Source organism: Diceros bicornis, chromosome 13, assembly GCF_020826845.1.
Source record: "Diceros bicornis minor isolate mBicDic1 chromosome 13, mDicBic1.mat.cur, whole genome shotgun sequence".
In the NCBI taxonomy this organism is placed as follows: domain Eukaryota; kingdom Metazoa; phylum Chordata; class Mammalia; order Perissodactyla; family Rhinocerotidae; genus Diceros; species Diceros bicornis.
The window spans coordinates 9,692,811-9,706,197 of record NC_080752.1 but is presented as its reverse complement, the minus strand read 5'-3'; the positions used below and the strand labels follow the sequence as shown (position 1 = coordinate 9,706,197).

At 44.5% G+C, this 13,387-nt stretch overlaps 1 pseudogene; it reads right to left on the bottom strand.

Annotated features, from left to right (window-relative positions):
* Positions 1–10,449: 10,449 nt before the first annotated feature.
* The window catches only part of LOC131413238 (cytochrome P450 4X1-like), a 60,528-nt pseudogene continuing 57,590 nt past the window's right edge, over positions 10,450–13,387 (bottom strand).

The window sequence follows — 13,387 nt, the reverse complement described above, 5'->3', positions numbered from 1 at the left end:
GATGAAGAGACTTGGATGCAGGGCTCCTTTCAGAGGGATCAAACAAGGTATGATGTGGCATTCAGAGACTAGCAACAGGGGAAGCCCATCGACATCCCTGGGCTGAAGGAACAAGGGGAGGAGACAGCGTTGCTGGAGCCAGGTGAGGCAGGTATTGCCAGAGAAGTGATGCCAGAGCAGGGAAGAAGCAGAGAAGAAATATCCCAGCCTCTTTCCTCTCCCACCTCCCAATCTCTTATTGGTATCTCCTATCAGCCAAAACCAGCCAGAAGTGAGAGGGCAAGGGAGCCTAGGGAGTCAGTATGGGGAAGTCAGCCTCCCAGCAGGGCAGAGAAGAGCAAAGGCTGGGCCTGGTGTGGAGGTGGCAGGGGGCAAACCAGCAAACAGGTGGACTTGTGACTTGATCTCAGAACTCAGATCACAGGTGTGACCCAGAGAATGGTAAAGTATCAACATGGCCTCCTCCTCCTCTGCTGAAAAGACAACATTATCTGGTCCCACTCATAGGCAGAGAAGGCAAGATGAAAGCACAATAAAAGGAACTCCAAGGAGTTCCTGAAATTCCACATTTGTGCTTCATGTCCTTAGATCAAGACTTGAGTGCCTCAGTAAAATGCAAGTCATCCAGTTCAGAGAGTAATGGAGCAGGCAGTGCTATCAGCAGACTTCCACGCTTTACAGTGTGGTCGCAGCCTGGCAGTGTAATGAAGGGAGTGTTTAGGGGAGAGCCTCAAGGAGCTCCTACCTGATGAAGGAGCCATGGCTCCTGGCAAGGATCATTTAATATTCCCCTGGGAAGTGAATAGGGCTAGCCTAGAAGGTGGTAAGTGGGAAGAGTGGACATTGGTTGAATGACTCCCAGCATTCATTCCCTGCTTCCCCTGTCCAACCAGTGCCACAAATTTCTTGGCTTAGGGGTGCAGTGGGACTGGGCTCACCAACTCCAGCATGGGCCTGTATTTATTTAGGACAGTCTGCATTGACCTTGCCCACAGTGATTGTTTCAAGGGTGGGCACACGACCAAAGTAGTCAATCAGGGCTAGCAAAACTCGATTTCTGTCTTTAATTTAAGCTCTCTGGAAACAGACTCTCTAATATTGGATTTGAACCTGAAAGCATGTGCTCTCATGAGTCATCAGGGTGGGGAAAGCCAGAGAAGAAGGTACTCTAGGTCAAAGGATCCGAACTGAGAACTAGGTGGAGAGAAACTGAATATTCATCACATCGTTTGAACTCCTGGATCAAGCTTCACCTGGTGCTAAGAGTGCCTCCAAATCTTTTAATTATGTGAGCCAGTAAATCCTCTTTGTTCTTTAAGTTCAGTTTGAGTTGGGTTTTTTGTTACCCGAAGCCAGAGGATTCCTAAGAGGTATACTGGGGAAAGCCCAAGAAAGTGGGAAGGGCTTGGTTAATTTGGGCTGAAATATATTTAAGGGCTAGCCTCGACAAACTGAATGGAATTAACCTGGGAAGGGACAAGTGGGAATAACGTGGTGTACTTTGAGCAGTGGAGCTAGCCTGGGAAGTACTGAGAGGGCTCATAGAGGAATTCTTAGTGAGATTAGCCTGGGAAAAGCTCCCATAAGAAGGAGCAAGAAACAATCTGGAAAGTAAAGGGTATGGCTTAAAGGAGAAGCAAATATCTGAGGTATTATGAAGCAGAAACCACATGGGGAGGAGCAGGTCAGGAAATTGGAGAGTCAGGAGCAGAGTTAACATGGAGCCTCAAACAGAACAGAAGGGTGAGGAGACTTGACTTTGTCTTCCATGCTGTAGGGAGCCATGGAGGAGGTGTTCAACAGAGGAACAAGGGTGGTCAGAGGTGTGTTCCAGGAAGATCTCCCCCTGTGTGTGTGCAGTGGCTCTGAGCTGGCCTGGTGTGGAAGGGGCCTGGAGCCTGGGTTGGCAATCAGGAAAAGGAAGTCAAGGGAGGACCAGTAGGGTGGATGTTGCTTATGGCTTGAGAGGACCTGCATACCTTCTCCTGCCACAAACATGGCCCAGAACTCATGGCCTCTTCGTCACACACCCTGATCTCCACTCCCTGGCTGAAATCTGGCAGTCGTCCGCACTTATAGAGCTGAGGACAGGTCACCATGTGGCCAGAATCAGAGACTGGACGGTAGCCAACTCCCAGGTCCTGATCCTACCAGCTACACCTCTAGCTACCTTGGTGGTGTGATTCTTGGAAGCCAAGATGTGCCTTGCTGAAGCTTTCACCCAGTGGTCTTAGTTCTGCCCTTAAGGACCTAGTAGAAAACTTCAACTGTAAAGAAAAGCTTGGAGATAACCCCCAGTCCAGTAGTGTGTGCGTTGGGAAGATGGAGACAATGAAATTCTGCCTTTATCCAAATGCTTTCCAATTCTCCTCATCCAGAAATCCTTCCTCCACACACACACCACCCACTCCACTTCAGAAACACCAGTTAGAGCCAGTCTTCTAACTCTGCCAACTTCATCTGCAACTCTTCTCGGATTTGTTGGCTTTCTCCCTCATAGCAGTGATAAATAAGTGAAAAGCAATAAGATATATTGGAGTGTATAAGGAAGCCATTTGGTTTAAAACCAATTCAGCCTAACTTTGTTTTTCCAAAAAGGCCTGACATGGCCTGTTGAGCACGCATTGTACATCTGCTTTAAACATTTACAATGTCCCAAAGACAAGAATGATGCCCTTAAAGATAGGGATGTAGCTTCCCCCCATATCAGCATTTCCTTAAGGATGGGTATCTCTTCCTAGAAACTAAGGATTAATTACTGACCCACTGTGCTCACCTGTGACCACTGACCTGCTGTGCCAGCTAAGCATCTCATGACAGTAGTGAAAGAGATATTCCTATCATATGTGACGTATGCTCTTTGTTCCAAGACAGTATATAACCACTCTGTACACCCTACTTCTTTGGTGTGCTTCCTTTGTTTGGAAGGAAGCCCCCTGGGCTATAATCCTCAGACTTGTTTCATAATAAACTCACCAAAAATTTTGATTTATAGATTGATTATGGATTATTTGCATTGACAGCAGTTATCTGAGTTTGTCTTATCCTGAAATCTTTCCATTCTGCTGCAAGCCAGCGACTGAGCTTGTCTTTCCCTCACTTTGCATGGCTGAGCTGGGACAGACAAGTTACAAGCACTCAGTGAATCCATGACTAGGTGCATACATGAAAGAATGGACCACGCTTGAGTGTTGTGCAGGCACTGAGTTTCGTGGGAGTTGAGAGAATGTTGGCAATGTGCACCCACCACACCACCCCTCTCCTACCCACAGCTCCATAAACCTTCAGGGGGGCTCCTTGTCAGGGTCCTCTCTGCTTCCCTAACACTCAGCACACAGTAGGCATTTACTAAACAATTGTTTGTTGAATGGATGTTGAAGGGATTTGGTATTATATCAGGGGATGTGTAGAGGTGAGGAAAGGTTGACTGCCCAATGCAAAACATATTGGAAATGCCATACTGGTGCCCTTCTGGACAGCAGATGTGTCACCTCTTGTGGCTGGGTCCCAGTAGCCACTGCCTGGTGGGGAGCCCAAAGCTCACCACCGTCATCAACCTGACCCCTACCTCAATTTCCCAGGGATGTCAGGCAAACTGAGGGAGTAGTGAGTGTGAATTCTTGATAGGGGAAAACAGGGACCAGATTACACTCAGAATAAAATTTGTATCTAAAACAATATTCTAGATCTTGGCTGCACATTGGAATCACCTGGGAGCTTTAGAAACACCTGATGCCCTCACTGCCTCCCTGTCCTCTGTGCTTGCCCGCACCCGTCTCTCCTGCTCACATGGCCTTCTTCATGGGATGTGGTGAGGATCCTGAGAGCATGGCAATGCTCTGTGCATGTTGTAAGGGCGGTGCACAGGTGAGGGGTGGTTTTCATTGCTACGGTCACTGCCCAAAATGAGTGGGGGGAGGCAGGGGAGATGGCTCTCCACCCTGGCATCTGGAACTTCTGATCTTTGCAGTCTGCCCAGCTCCTTCCACCTAGGCTGTATTTGCCAATGAACAATCCCAACCAAAGTGAGTGAGGACCTTAGTCCTGAAAGTGTGAGATGTAGAGGAGGGAGGTGTGGAGGGTGTAGATGGGAAGGGCAGGAGAGCAGTGAGGAATGTGAAGTGGCTGGGCTGGGCACAAGTTGGTTATTCTGCAGGCTCTGTCCTGAGGTGAGGCTCCAGAGAGTGTCGGGGCCTTCTTTCAATGTGCTCTGATCCACCCCAAGGAAGGCTTTGCCATGAGGACAGGTTACTAAGGATGCAGCATGATGGGAGAGGGCAGGTCTCAGAATCCCTGCTCTTCCAAGGACACCACCTGGAATGGTGTGATACTTTAGGTTCTAGGTAAAACTGTTGAGCCATGTAACACTTTGAGGAAAACGAGTAAGAGACATGTCCCTGGGAAGGATGGGTACAGACTTGGCAAATGGAAGGATAAAGGGAGGTGAGGGAACAGAAGAGGCAAAACCCAGCAGACCTGAGTTACAGTAAGCGAACAAAGACCTGTCAGTGCTGTGAAGATCAACATCAAAGAGGAGGACCGTCTTCATCTGCACACAAGAGAAGAAGCCAGGAGTGGTGCCACTTGTCTCCTATCAGTCATCAAATGGATTCATTCGCGCGCATCAACACACATGTATTGAGTACCTACCGTGTGCCAGATAGTATGTTGGGTACTTGAAATAAAATGATAAAAAGACAGACAAGGAGCTAACATTCTAACATTGTTCTGCCAAAAAACAGACTTGTCCCTGTCTTCCCAGGAGCCTGGATCCAGAACTCAGGCATTCTCTTGCTTGCCAGGTGACATTGTTCCTGGGAAGACCACTTCTATATAAGCCCAGTAAAATGAAGACCTTTGGGTGGGAGTCAGGAAATTCAGGTTCTGGTTTCAAGTCTCTCTGTGGCTCACTGGTGACCTCAGATGAAACTCTGCTGCTCTCAGTGCCTCAGTTGCCCCATGTCAGTGAATCAGGTGGTGTCCAGGGGTTCAAGAGCTGTGGTGAGGATCCTAAGAGCGTGGCAATGCTCTATTCTCTCCTGTGCGCAAAGTGTGCTACGGCTGCTCTGGCAGCATTTATGCCCCGTCTCACATCCTCTCTACCTGTCTTTTTGCTCTGACCGTTTCAGAAGTAGCCAGTTGCATGCAGGTGTAGCCTGTTGGCACCTCACCTCACTTCATACTTCTTGTTTTCTGCCCTAGGACTTCCCCGCTGCTGGCAACCAGGACTCCTATAGGAGGCTGTTTGGACATTCCAACACAAGTATACATACCTGCTAGGGCCAGAGAGTTGACAGACCTGAGGCAACCTTTGACCAGGGAAGAACAGGAGCTACTAAATAAACAAACACTCTCCTCTCCCATGCCCTGGGCAAGCAATTCTGAGGTGCATTTTACACAGTCCTTCAGAGAGTCGCCTAGCAGGACTGAACCTGGTTGCCTCCAGTGGTAGCCAGCTCAGTAACACACCTTGGGTTGTCTTTGCCTCCTCCCTCTTCACCCTTCCCAGGCACCAACCCCCTCCCATTATCTGAGATCAACTACCTGCTAATGAGCCTTTCCCTCAAGCTCTGCATTTTGGAGGAGCCCAAGCTAAGACATATGGCTATGTGACTCCTGGTTACGTGACTCTGTGTGGATGGGGATTGCTGGGATGACAAGGGTCAGAAGGCAAGGGTTTACATGCTGATGCTAAATGTATGTGCTAATCCCATTTTACTGCACTGATTAGTGCAATGGACCCTGAGTCAATGGGCAGTTCCAACAGCCTGGTCCTGGGGAACCATGAAGCTTCGGAACTCCCACATGAATACTCAGTTTCCCAGATACCAAGGAAAGAGATATGGGTATTTCTCAATTGCTTCAGAACCCATAGGGGGAGGGGATGTGTTTGGCACATCAGAGAAAACTCCATCTGACAGTCCAAGAGGACCTGTTTCCTCTCCCTCCCCTTCCCTTCTTTCCTCTTTGTCCTTCTCTCTTCTAGCAGGGATGATGTCTCAGAACTTTTCCTGACTGGCTCCCCTGGGGGAGAGCTAGACCAGTTGGCAGTGTGACCTCAGGCAAACAGGCCTTCTGTTCTCCCCTGGAGGAACCCAGGTAAGAGGGCATGTTTCCCCATGAGGGTGGGCTCTGATATGTGGACTCGTAGCCTTTTTCTTCTGGACAGATCGTCCCACAAGATAAACTTGCTTCAGAGTAATTCCCACTGCTCATGGCTGGTGCCTAGGCCTGGGTATATACAAAGTGCAGGGAGATGGCTCGGGATGTGGAATGTAGGCAGAGCAGGGCAGGACCAGGAGGTCTGGAAGCTGGCTATGTTCCATTCAGGCACTACCCAGTAAAGCAACCAGGATTCTGCCCCTGGAGAAATAGAACCTTTAGCTGAACACATGGTTGCCAGCAAATACCACCTCTTCCAGTCTCCCTTTCAGCTAAAGGAGGGGCTAGGTTTATGTGTCTATGTTTTTGGCTGAGCTGTGAGCAGAAATGATGTGTACATCCTCCAGCTCATATCTCAAAAGGAAAGGTGCATGAGTTCCCATTCCCTTTTATCTCCTCCCACTTGCTCGAAGGCAGATGTGGTGGCAGGAGATAGCAGCTATCTTAGATCATTAACTGAAAGCCATGTGTCGAAGATGGAGAACAAGCTAGAAGGAGCCTGGATGTCTGATGACATTGTAGAGCAAACTACCCTACTAGCTCTGGACCACCTACCTCCTCAAGACTTTCATGTGAGAGAGAAAGACATTGTTACTGACGGAGATCAGGGCAGGCTTCCCCAAGATGCACCTCTCTGGTATGTGGATTATTTCCAGCTGAAGACAATAAAGGCTCAGAAGACTCAGGAAGAACATTTGACCTTCCCCCAAACTGCCTAAAAGAATTTAACATGGAAGGCCTGTTCCAGGATAGCTATAGTATAATGTAAAATAGTTGTGGTAAGAAAGGCACCAACAAGCCCATCTTATCAAAATTCCATGTCTCAGGCCACATTCTCTATAGGTGGCCCATTAAAGAGTCATCTGACAAACATTTGCATTTCCATCTCCATGTAAATTGTCTTCCTCCCCTCTGAAATCCCAAACCACTACCCACAACATCCTCCTTCTCTTTAGCTGAATAAAGAGATCAGCTTAGTCAGAGTGGCCCAGTTGCTCAGTTTTTTGTTTTTTGTTTTTGTTTTTTGAGTTTCTCCCATGTATACATGTTATTAAACTTTGATTTTTCTCCTGCTAATCTTCCTTTTTAATTATTTGGCCAGCCATAAGAACCTTAAGGGAAAAGCAGGGGGGAGGGGAATTCTCCCTCTTCCCCTACATTATCTTGTGTTAGCTCCTCTATTGGGGGATCTTTTTTGTTACAGTAGACTGCTATTGATGTGACCAGTGCTTTATACTCATTTCCTATTGATGGTGCTCAGGGCAGGTTACCCCAGGAAGCACCACTCTGGTATGTGGATTATTTCAAGCTGAAGACAATAAAGACTCAGAAAACTCAGGAAGAACATTTGAGTTTCCCCTCCCAAACTGCCTAAAGAATTTAAAACAAAATATCTGTTTCAGGAAGGAGTTATTATCATGATGGCTGTAATAACAATGTAAAATAGATGTTACAATAAGAAAGGCACCAAGCCCCTCTTATCAAAAACTCTGTCTCTCCCTGGCCACATTCTCTATAGGTGGCCCTGAAAAGAGTTGTCAGACAAACATTTGCATTTCTATCTCCATGTGAATTGGCTTCTTCCCCTCTGAAATCCCAGACCACTACCCACCCCCAACACCTTCCTCGCCTTTAGCTACAATACTTAAGCAAGCAGCTTAGACAGAAGAACGAGCTGCTCATTTCTGAGTTTCTCCCATATATACATGTTATTAAACTTGGTATTATTTTCTACTGCTAACCTGTTTTGTTGATTATTTGGCCAGCCATAAGAACCTTAAGGAAAAGGGCAGAGGGGGATTCTCCCTCTTCCCCTACACTATCCATCCAGATAGTCAAGATCAGTTTGCTTTTACTTGGCAGGGACAATATACTTCTAATGTTTGTTTCAGGGTGATTTAAATTGTCCACCTATTTGCCATAATTTTGCTGCCAGGAAGCACATGAGAAAAAGCAGGGGTAACTTCCATCATGACCTTTCAGGTCTCAACTTATATGTCAGATTCTTAAACAGGATTTTCTAGTCAAGTCAATTTAAGGTAAGTTCTCTTGGACTACACTCTAGCTCAGCCCATTCATTTCCTTCGTGGCACTTAGGACAACGCGTAAATGTTACTACCCAAGGGCAGTCTTCTGCTCGCTGCAAGACATGCCAATAGTCAAGAGGCAAAGAGGTAGGAGAGAAAGGACTTTTTATTACAGCTTGCTAGCAAAGGGGAAGATGGCTAACTAATGTCCAAAAAACATCTTTTAGAACAAGATTATGGGCCTGTTATATAGGGGGCTGGTCTCTGGGTGGAGGAGGCATCTTGTCTCTGGGTGGGGGCATCCATCTGACCTCCAGGTGGGGGCAGACATCTGTTCTTAGATCCTGATAGTCTTTGGTTTTACTGGATATGCATCAGAGACCGGAGCAATGCCTTATACCCTGATCTTTTAGTTGTTCTTGATGATGGCTATCAGCATAGACTCTCTGCCCAGGGATCATCACATTCCTAAGGAACTCAAGAGAACAGAGTTATCAACTTATAGCAGCTGAGAGGGGCCAGAAAATCCACAGAGTGTGTCTGTGCTAGTTAATCAGAGGTCATTCAACGTTACAATAGTGTTTCTTTTCTACAGTATGGCTTCCCTTATGTCAACCTCGTGTTGAGCCGGTAAAATAAACGTCTATTTCTCATCCATCTTCCACTTTAGAACACAAGCCCCAGGAGGACAGGGACCATGTCTACTAATCCACTGAATTCCTAGTGCTTGTCACAGTATCTGACAGGGAGTAGCAACTTAAATTTCAAATGAGTGATAAATCTGGAAATCGTTAACAAATTCCTGTTCAGACTTCACAAGAGTTGTTAGCACCAGGAAAATATGTAGAATAGCTTGATAATATTCCAAATGAGGCTTTCTTAGCCAAGACTCAAAACCCAGACAACATAAAGAAATGTTTATATATCTTGCTTCTTGAAAATTTAGAAGTTCCGTATGGTAACAGACACCATAAATACAGTTTTTAAAAAGTAAAATGATGGTAAAAAATTACAAAGAAAAGTTAAAAGATTATCATCCACAATATATAGAGAACTCATATGAATCAATAATAAAAAGACAAACAACTACATAGAAAAATAAATAATGTACAATCACAGAGAACAAAACAACGATAAACACAGATGGCCAATAAGCATGTTTTTAAAACTACAAATAGCTCAACTATCCAATATTATGAAAACAGTTAAATTATAATACATCCATATTACAGAATATCATGAAGCCATGATTAGGAATGAGATATATTTTTATTACATGAAAAAAGCAAAAACAATATGGATATGATTCCATCTATAAGAATACATACATACATGTGTACATATGAAATGTACAGCAAAAAGTCTGAAAAAATGCACAGCAAACTATTCTGTTTTAGGAAAAGCAGTAGGATTAGTCAGGGCAGGGAGATGTGAGCTATGTGAAGTGGGACTTTTACTTTTTACTCTACATAGTTTTCTAGTCTTGGAAATCTTTTACTATGAGCATACATTCACCTATTACTTCTGTAATTCTGAAAATTATTTTTAAAAACAACAGAAAATGTATGGAAGTCACCTAGCAAAACTCTTTGTATCTAGCACTAACAGTAGCCAGAATCAAACAGAAAAGATCTGAAAATCTCCCAAAGTCATACAGAAACAGATCTAGGGGACACCTCATGTTACCCCGTTGTCAACCTAAAAAGAAGAAACTGATTCAAGAGATAATAGTTTATTTGGGATCAAAGAATTGCAATTCCAGGTACACAGATTTGGGTAGCAGCCCAAATAGTGTCCCACTGTGGAGCAAAAACCAAGCATGGAGTGTCATTTTAAAGAGAAAAAGGGAATGCTTGCATAATTTTGATCGGTGTTGGCAGCAGAAAACTCAACTTGGCTAAACAGAATTGGTTGCTAAGGTTGACTGAGCAAAAGTTCATTACTGTAGAAATTTACAAGTGTTCTTACAGAGTCCTTGGAATATTTGTGGTTTGGCCCAGTTCAACAGTTCATGATTCCACTCAGTACTATCTTAATGGCCTCCCAGCTCCATTTTAAAACACTGTTGCGTTAAGTGACTCCATTTTATTTCAACTTTCACACTATGTTTTTGGATATTGTGCAGCTCCACAGAGACCCCCATCCCACCAACCCCTAGTCCTCCCACCACACTTTGATGCCTCTTCATTTCCTTGGACCATTAGCTGTAATTTAACTTTAAAACAAAATATATATAATCATCGTACCCTGGGCTGTAGCATTAAGGGAGCTTCTTCAGGTGCAAGTGGACCCCACTCTTGGGTTTGAGGATAACCTGGGGCAAGAAGACAAGAGGCCTGGTGGGGTCTGGAATCACCTTGAAGCGGAGCAGAATCAGAGCAATGGCCACCTTTAACTCAGCCATGGCAAAGTGCTGCCAGATGCAGTTCCTGCAGACACCCAGGGAAAGAAAGAGATACTTGAAGAAATGCTGTTTCTTCTGACTCTTTAATAAGATACTAGAATAACAAGTCTGATGTTCACAGAAAAGCAACATTTTCACAGTAAACGCCACAGAAACTTCTGGACTTTGGACTCATTGTCCCTGTAAGAATGTGAGCTGGGAGGTTCCAATGTGACACCCTCTCTAAACAAGGTGACACTTGGAGTTGCTCATAGAATGTGTCTCCTGTGAGGATCTAATGTAAAACATGATGACTATAGTTGATGACACTGTATTGTATAATTGAAATTTGCTAAGAAAGTAGAACTTAAATGTTCTCACACACACACCAAAAGATAAATATGTGAGTTGAAGGAATTAACTAGGTGGGGAGATTCTTTCACAACTTATATGTACATCAAATCACCGTGATGCACACTTTAAATATCTTACAATTTTTATGTCAATTATACCCCAATAAAGCTGAAATTAAAAAAGAAAAAGAATTGTTTCTCCTGCATTTGGGGTGGGCCTTCATTGAGCCTATGAGCAACTGCTTGCATCGTAGGTGCAGGGGATTTGCCACCCCAAAGTTTGTCTCTTTGGCTTGAGGATTATTTTGGGTTGATTATGTTAAGAACAAAAGACTCAGGAATCAACTTGGAACTTCCCTCTAACTGCCTAAAAGAATTTAAGACAGAAGGCCTGTCCCAGGAAGGAGCTATCACTGTAGATAATTATAGTATAATATGAACTAGGTGTGGTAGGCAGGGAGGAACCTAGCAAGGCCCATTCGATCAAAGTCCTCTCTGTGTCCCATTGTCTCTAGATGGCCAAACAAACATTTGTTTACCAAATATTATCTTTTTCTATCTTTCTGTAAATAACCTCCAGAAAGGAGGTGATTGAAAGTCCAGACCCCTGCCCCTTTTCCTTAGTCCAGAATGACATATGTGTCTTATTTTGCCTGTCTTTGCAATTTTTCATGCTCATGTGAATTCCCTGTGCCCACATATTAAACTGTTTGATTTTCTCCTGTTAACTTGCCTTATGTCATTTTACTTATTTGACCAGCCATAAGAACCAAGAGGGGAAGGGGGAGAATTTTCCCCTCCCCCACAGGGAAGAGCTTTCTGAGGCATGCCTGTATAGGATGTGATAGAGAAGAGTGTTGTTCTTTTCGAAATTAATGGCACCTTTCAGGGGCTCAAATAGGCACCAATATTTACCTCACGGTCAGGTGAAAAGATGGGGTTCCATGGAAGAATTTATAGAGCTGAGGGGATAAAGAGAGAAAGCTGTTCTTAAGTAAACATTTTTGTGTACTTTCAACAATTTCAAATTGTTCTCACCTTGGTCCAGCTGGAAATGGAAAGAAGGAGTGGGAGTGTCTCTGATCAGAATTCTTCCAAGAGAACCTCAAGAGGTCAAAGACCCAAAATGCAAGCGCAACCCCACCACCATATCCAGAACACCATTAACATATTTCTTTAAGCTATTACTTAGCACTGATGAACAGAAATATACTGTGAGCCATAAATGTAATTTCAAATGTTCTAGTAGCCACATTTTAAAAGGGCAAAATTAATTATAATAATAGAATTTATTTTACAGAAAATATTATCATTCTGTAACCGCGGGCCCTCCAGGACCAGTTCAATTGACACCAACTTATCAACAGAGTGACTAAGAATTGTCTTTCAGAAAATCTGCAAAGTCACAAAGCCAGAGCATGCATGGAAGAGGAAATCTTGACCTGAAATGACCATGGGACCAAAGATCCTCCTTCCCATGGAAACCAAGGACAAGGACGTGGCCAGAACTTGAAAGTCTGACTCATCAGAAGCGAAGGGTCCCTCATTCAGGAAGATCTGGTCCTAAAATGCCTTCCCCACCTCATCAAAAATGTTTAGAACCTCATCATAAGTGATTAGAACCCTGTCATAAATGTTTAAAACCTTACCATACAAACCCACCAATCAAAACCTGTCCTGCCAGCATTTCTGCAGGCCAGCCTGTTCTCTGTATCCTCTTAAATTTCACCCCAAATCCTGAATCAGGGAGACAGATCTGAGGGCACATGCCCCCTGCATCCCTGCAGTTTGATCTCACAGAACAAAGCTCATCCTTCTCCCAAAGGCTGATGCCATAATTAATTGGCTGTTTATGTGCATCAGGCAAGAGAACCCCAATTTTATGCAATAACAATTCCAACATGTACTCGATGTAAATAATTATTAAGAAAATATTTCACCTTTTTTCCACTACATCTTCAAAATCCAGTGTGTATTTTACATTTCGAACACATCTCAGTTCCGACTAGCCACGTTTCAAGTGCTCAATAGTCACATGTGGCTGATGGCTACCACAGTGAACAGAGCAACTCTAGACCTGCAGAGCTTGTCTGGCCTCCCAGTGGACTAGTCTGCTACCCAGACTAAGTAAGGGGAAAGCAGAAACACTATGGCCAGTGGTGTTTTTTCACTTTGGAGGTAAGGGAGGACCTACTTAGAAGTCAAGCCAAAATATATGAGCAGTTGTTACTGAGACATGCGGTCCAACTTCCCATTACATGTAATAGATCTTAAACTCTAGCAGATTATGTAAAAGGATATGGCTGTACATGTTGTGAGGGTTTAGAGTTTCAAGAACACTGAATCGAGGAACTGAGGTATGTTACACATCTTCTTTTAGCCTCTCCAGATCCTCTCTCCTCCCTTCCCTACCCTGCTCTGGGCACCAAGAAGCTGACGCACATGGTTTCCTGTTGTGTTTG